Source organism: Pteropus vampyrus, unplaced genomic scaffold (genome assembly GCF_000151845.1).
Source record: "Pteropus vampyrus isolate Shadow unplaced genomic scaffold, Pvam_2.0 Scaffold60, whole genome shotgun sequence".
NCBI classification, from domain to species: Eukaryota; Metazoa; Chordata; class Mammalia; order Chiroptera; family Pteropodidae; genus Pteropus; species Pteropus vampyrus.
The window spans coordinates 1,209,052-1,215,012 of NW_011888841.1; the positions used below are offsets into that span (position 1 = coordinate 1,209,052).

The 5,961-nt window shown below is 52.0% G+C and overlaps 1 pseudogene; it reads left to right on the top strand.

Moving 5' to 3' along the window:
* The first annotated feature begins 5,285 nt into the window (after nt 1–5,285).
* Nucleotides 5,286–5,404, top strand: LOC111740260 (annotated as a pseudogene).
* The last annotated feature ends 557 nt before the right edge of the window (nt 5,405–5,961 follow it).

Below are 5,961 nucleotides of genomic sequence, written 5' to 3' on the forward strand. Positions count from 1 at the left end.
GAACAAGCAGTGGCGATCATACGTGCTCCTCTGCCCATCGAACCTGCATCCTTGGCTGGCTTTAGAGTTAACCTTTCCAAATGGCCCAGACTCGGCAGTTATTTCGCGGGAGAGTCCTCAGCAGCGTGGCGCAGCTTCCGCCCTTCGGGTTAGCTCAGCGGGCGAGGATGGCGAGAGCGTCTCTCCGGGGCACGCTTTCTTCTCCGCGGAGTGGGGTGTGCTTCCTCACAGCGTGGCCTCGCGTTGCGCTCAGGGCTCTGCTTCCTCGGTCTGGCCTGTGGGGCCGCACTCAGCCCATCCCTCCTTTCCGGCACCCCTGATGCATCCTTTCAGCTGGTGTTCCTACCGCTGCTGCCTCGTCCCCAGTTAAAATTCTCCAGAGAGAGTTCAGTGGGCCCAGCTCATCCTTGCACACTAGGCTCCACCTCGTAGGCCACTGCCAGGCGACAGATTGGCCATTTAGGTCCAATCAGCTGTGGCTAGAGGAGGGTGTGGGGTCACATGGTCTGCTTGGGGCTGCCCCTTCAGTGGGGGCTTGGGGCTGGGGGCTGGGGGCTGGGCACTTTCACTTGCAGGAGACTGTGGGGGTGGAGGAACCATCCCAGACTTGTCTCATACGCAGATGACACTCTGTGAGAAGAGTCTGGAAGCCTCTGTGGATGAGGCGATATTTGATCTGGGCCTGGAAGTGTGGGTGGGATTCAAGGGAGCAGGGACGGGGCGAAATATTCCAGGAGGCGTAAGGGAAATAAAGCAGATGCTCAAGATGCTCATGGAGCCGCGGGGGGGTCTTGTATGGCTTGGAGGGATACATAGGGGGTGGGGGGCAAAGGAAATGGGGCAGAATCGGGCTAAGGCCAGACAGAGAAGGGACTGTATTTTTAGGAGGGGGAAGCAGTGGGGCTGTCGCCAGAGCTGTGCCCTAGGAATCAGGGAGCAGGGAGATAGTGGAGGCGACTGGGAAGAAACTCGCAAGTTTCTCCCTATTCTTTGTCATGCGTCTTTCCACGTCCAGACGTCCAGACGGAGCCAACCTGCTCTCCAACCTGGCACTCGCCGGGCTGAAAAGCCACTCGCTGCCCACTGAGTGCCCATGGGCTCTCCCACTTTTCCAAAGTCCTAGACACTGGCCAATGGGCTGTCACTGGAAGCTATGTGCTCTCTCTCTATGTGCTCTCTCTCTTTTTTTATTAATTTATTTTTTTAATTACAGTTGACATACAATATGATATTAGTTTCAGGTTTAGAATATAGTGATAAGACATTCGTATCTTACAAAATGCTTCCGTGTGCTCCCCTCCCATGCCACGTGACTGGTGATTGTTCAGGAGGTGGCTCGGCTAGCACCTGCATCCCCGAGACACCAGGTGGAGCAGAGGCCTGTCCGTCATGGCCCTGCTCCCACTGCACTGGGCCTGTGACGTGACTGAGCAAGAGACTTCCTGTGAAGTCATTGAAGTTTGGGAGCTGATTTACTGCAGTCGGAACCCAGCCCAACCTGATCAAAATACTGGCCGAGGGGAGCTGGCCTCTCAGCAGCATGAGCCTTGCACCCCCCACAGAGGGGTCTGGGGGTGGGTAGAGCCGGAAGACATCAGGAGTTAGAGCCCCGAGGATGATTTGCCTGGGACTCTCAAAGCACCAGGACTCACTGCCTCCATGAGGCCACCGCGGAGCTGGGCCTGCATTGCCCAGGCGTGTAGCCTCCACTGTGGGGGCAGGTGGCACTCAGGTAAGCTGCCTGCAGAAGATCAGCCACAGGTGGCAAAAGAAGATGGATGTGTCTGATTGCCCAGCAGCTCTGTCCAGCGAGGAGGACGCTGTTCCAGGAGGGAGTGAGGCTGGAGACTAGACTCTGCCTTCAGGCAATAGCCTCCTCCTGGGGGTCCCCCCTGGGAGCTCTGAGCAAGGCAAAACTGACCATGTTACTTCTCCACTTAAAAAACTAGGACAAGGGCCGGATACCTTAGTAGAATTTTCAAAAAGTCATTTGCAACCGGCCCCTTCCATCCACTTGGCCCCATCACACCCGCTCTGCGTGGCCGCTCCCCAGGGCTCTGTCTTCTCCGAACTACCTGAGAGCGTCACACCTCCAGACTGGCCTGTGCCATTTCCCATACCTAGAATGCCCCTCACCCTGTTGGAGTCTTCCCATACCCTTCTCAAGTGTCACCTGTCCCTCCTTCCCTGGCCCGGTCACTCTTAGCCACTCTCTGCCAGCCTCTGTGGTCGGGGTTGGCCATACTGGCCTGGCCTCCTGAGCCAGCCAGTCTCTGCTGTAGGCGGGGCCAAGTCTGGACCTGAGGTCACCTCTCTGAGATTCAGACAAGGAAGGATTTTCTCTACAAACTCTGTCAGGTACTGTGCTGGGCGCTGGTTCAGAAGTGAGCAAAATCAACATGGTCCTTGCCCTCCTGGGGCTGACTTGGGGACAAGTGGATGTTAAACAGATAACCAGACAAATAAATGTATAAATTTTGCCTGGAAGGAAAAACAAGGATCTATTCAAGACGTGGGTGGGGAAGTTTGAGGGCAGGTCTCTCGGAGGAGGAGGGTTTTAAACTGAGACAGGGGTGAGGAGGCCTTGCCAGCCGGGGGGGAGGAGGGAAGTGGGCAGGGGGGTGCGGCGGCAGAGGGACAGGCATACGCCAGAGCCAGAGCAATGGTGGCAGGAGGTGGAGTGACGACCCCAAATTGCAGGTCCCTTCAGGACCCATTCTCGTCTCCCCCGCAATTCCCTCTCTTTCTCTCTCTCCCCTGCGCTGTTCGCCCACCAGCCCCATCTCCCCGGCCCTAACTAGACCAGGTGACACGGGGGCACCTTTATGCACTCATTCTCCAGCAACCCCGAGAGACAGGTATAATCGTGTCCATTTATAGACAAAATACGAGAGTCCAAGGTCCCTGGCCAGCAAGTGCTGAAGTGTGAAGTCCAAGCCCGGGACCGGAGCTGCCCTCTCTGCCCCACAGGACTCCAGAGCCTGACTGTGCCCCGCGGCCCCGCCTGGCACGGGGTAGACTCGCCTCCTGCCCCATCTCCTCTCCTCTCTGCCAGGCTGGGGGCGTGTGGGAGTAAAGGAAGCCATGGCTCCAGGGCCAGGCTTAGTAATGGAAGGCCAGGAAGGTCCTAGCTGTGAATAGCAAAATGGCGACAGCTCCAAACCACTCAGTGGGCACTGTTTTTGCTGCCAGCCCCGTGTGTCTGCCAACATCTCGAAGAGAGTGAAAGCGTCATGATAAATCGAGGGGGCAGGCCGTCGCGCGGGCCCGATGACTAGCTGACAGCAAAATACCTGGGATTAAAGTGGGGCCCAGGTGAAGACAAAGCCACATCCGACTGCAGGCCCAGCAGGCACCAGAAAGGAGCCCAGGGCAGGAACCTGTCTCTGCTGGGAGCCCCCCATCCTGGTGCAGACACTCAGGACAGTCCACTCATCCACGACAACCTCTAGAGAGGCAGGGGTGAGTGGCTGACACTCTGTTTCTACATCTGAAAACTGTGGCTCCTGAAGTCAATGCCCAAGGTCACACGGCCAATGCACGGGGAGCCGGCTCATGGGCTCCCTCACCCTAAAACCATTGTTCCTTTCCAGTCAGGCTGGTAGGGGCAGGACAGGGAGGCCGGGGCCCCATGAGGTGGTCTGGAAAGGCAGGATGCAGCCACTCCTGGCAGCTGAGTCCAAGCCCCCTGCTAGAAAGCCTTTTCAGAAGTATCTTTCTGGGGATGCGGTCAAATGTTGCTGTCAGGGTCTGAGCATCTTGAGATGCTGAAGGGTCATCTACTGATGGCCAAGTCTCAAGGCCTGTGACCTCCAGAGGATGTGGGGGAGGCGGGCAGGTATAGAGTTTGGCTGCATAGAAGACTCGGGGATGAAACAAGTTTTCTAGGAGCTGAAATCGGCCTCGTCTCTTTATACTTCCGTGACCTTTTACTGACTCTAGGACAGATCTGGGAAACTGTAGGTCACAAACCTCTCAGTTTGTACGTGCGGTGGTGGCAGTGGGTGGCGGGGTGGGAGGCTTGGGGTTCTGCAGCGTCCTGGAGTCCTGTCCGTCTGCTCTCTGCAGACAGGGCCCTCCGCCCGCTGCTTCCCAGATCTGACTAGAGTAGTTTCTAGAAGCAGTGCTCCTTCTAGCTACTCTCCAGAGAGGCCCTGTAGCAGGATGTAGGGAAAACAAACATAAACAAACAAAACAAAACAAACAAATAAAAAAACAAACAGAAACGCTGCACCTTCCAGGAGCCCAAAAAGGGGCAGCTTTATGGATGCAGAAACCTGGCCATTTCTCAAGCACCCACCATGCCGAGAAACTATCAGAGCCATTTAACATCTATTTTTTTATAACTTTATTGAATCGTATTTTGCACATTGTATAATCCGCTCATTCCAAGTATACAATTCAATGAATTTTTTAGCAAATTTACCAAGTTGTGCGACCATTATCATAAATCAGTTTTAAAACATTTCTATTACCCCAGTAAGATCCCTCACGCCCACTCGCCGTTAATTCCTGTTCTTTCTTTGCCCAAGGCAACCGCGAATCTATTTTTTTGGCTCTATATAAATTTGTCTTTTCTGGACATTTTATATAAATGGAATCATACAATATGCATCCTTTCGTGTCTGACTTCTTTCCCTGTGCAGAACGTTTCCAAGACTCATCCAAGGCATAGCACGTACCAGTACTTTATTCTATTCTATGGTTGAATAGGACTCCATCGTGTGGATATACTACATTCTGTCTACCTAGTCACCTGTTGGAGATTTAGGTTGTTTCCAGCTTTTGGCTACCGTATGCCATCAGTTCTAGTAAGTACTTTTTTTTCATATTTTCATCTTATAATCAATGGCTTGTCATAGCTTATTCAGCCACATTCTCCTCTTTTTGGTGGTATATTAGTAAATATTAGTATATTTTACTATCAAGGGCATCTTAAATTTGAAGAGATGTGATATTAAGTGGTTGACCAGAGCAGCCTCCCTTATGGTTCACCCTTGTGTTGTCAAGACTCTTGTTTGCGAGTGACAGAAATACAACTCATAGGGGAAATTACTGGCTCGATAGTTGAGAGGCTCCTCGGGATAGGTCGTTGGGTTGGAGGAATTGCTGCAGGGACCCTGAAAGTGTGACTTGACACCATTAGGTCTCTGTCTATCTATCATCTCTGCTTGTCTTTGCCAACAGGCTCTCTTCCTCCATGGGGCAAACCCAGCTTGATAGTCCTGGAAATAAAATAACCCTGAAAACCTCTCTTCCTGCCTGTGAATAAATCCTAGGGAAGAGTCTACGGCCATGCCACCCTGAATAAGCCTAATCCCGTCTGATCTCGGAAGCTAAGCAGGATCAGGCCTGGTTAGTACTTGGATGGGAGACCACCTAGGAAGACCAGGTGCTGTAGGCGTAAAAAATAAAAAATAAAAATATAAGGGATTATAAGCTGACAAATTCCAGCTTAGGCCCATGTCCATCTCTGGTCTAATCACTGTGGCCTGGGGAATGGCAGTCGCCCAGCCTGGCTGACATGCCCTTCCTTGTGGCCAGAAGGTCTGTCACCAGAAGAAGGGGGGGTAGAAGTGAGTGAATTGGGCACCACTACCATTGCTGCCTTAGACTGCTATGACATGGCATCACTGTGCACATTACAGACTAAAGCAGTCTTTAGAAAGACTATCTGAAGTCTGGGGTTCATTCATTCCGTTGCAAGGTAATGTTCTAAAGAGGTTAATTATCCCTCCAAGGACTATGTTGTTTGAAGGATTTAATAAAGCAATGAAATATGCATGTAATATACCAAATGTAATTATGTTTAAACTTCTCATCAAGTAAAGATCTGTTTGCAGACAGTTCTCTAATAGAAACAGGAAAAAATATTTTTGGATACTAAACCTATGAATTTGCCATGTGGAATTTAAGCCCCAAAGTATTGGCTTATATTTATTTCTACCTTTAAACTCTATA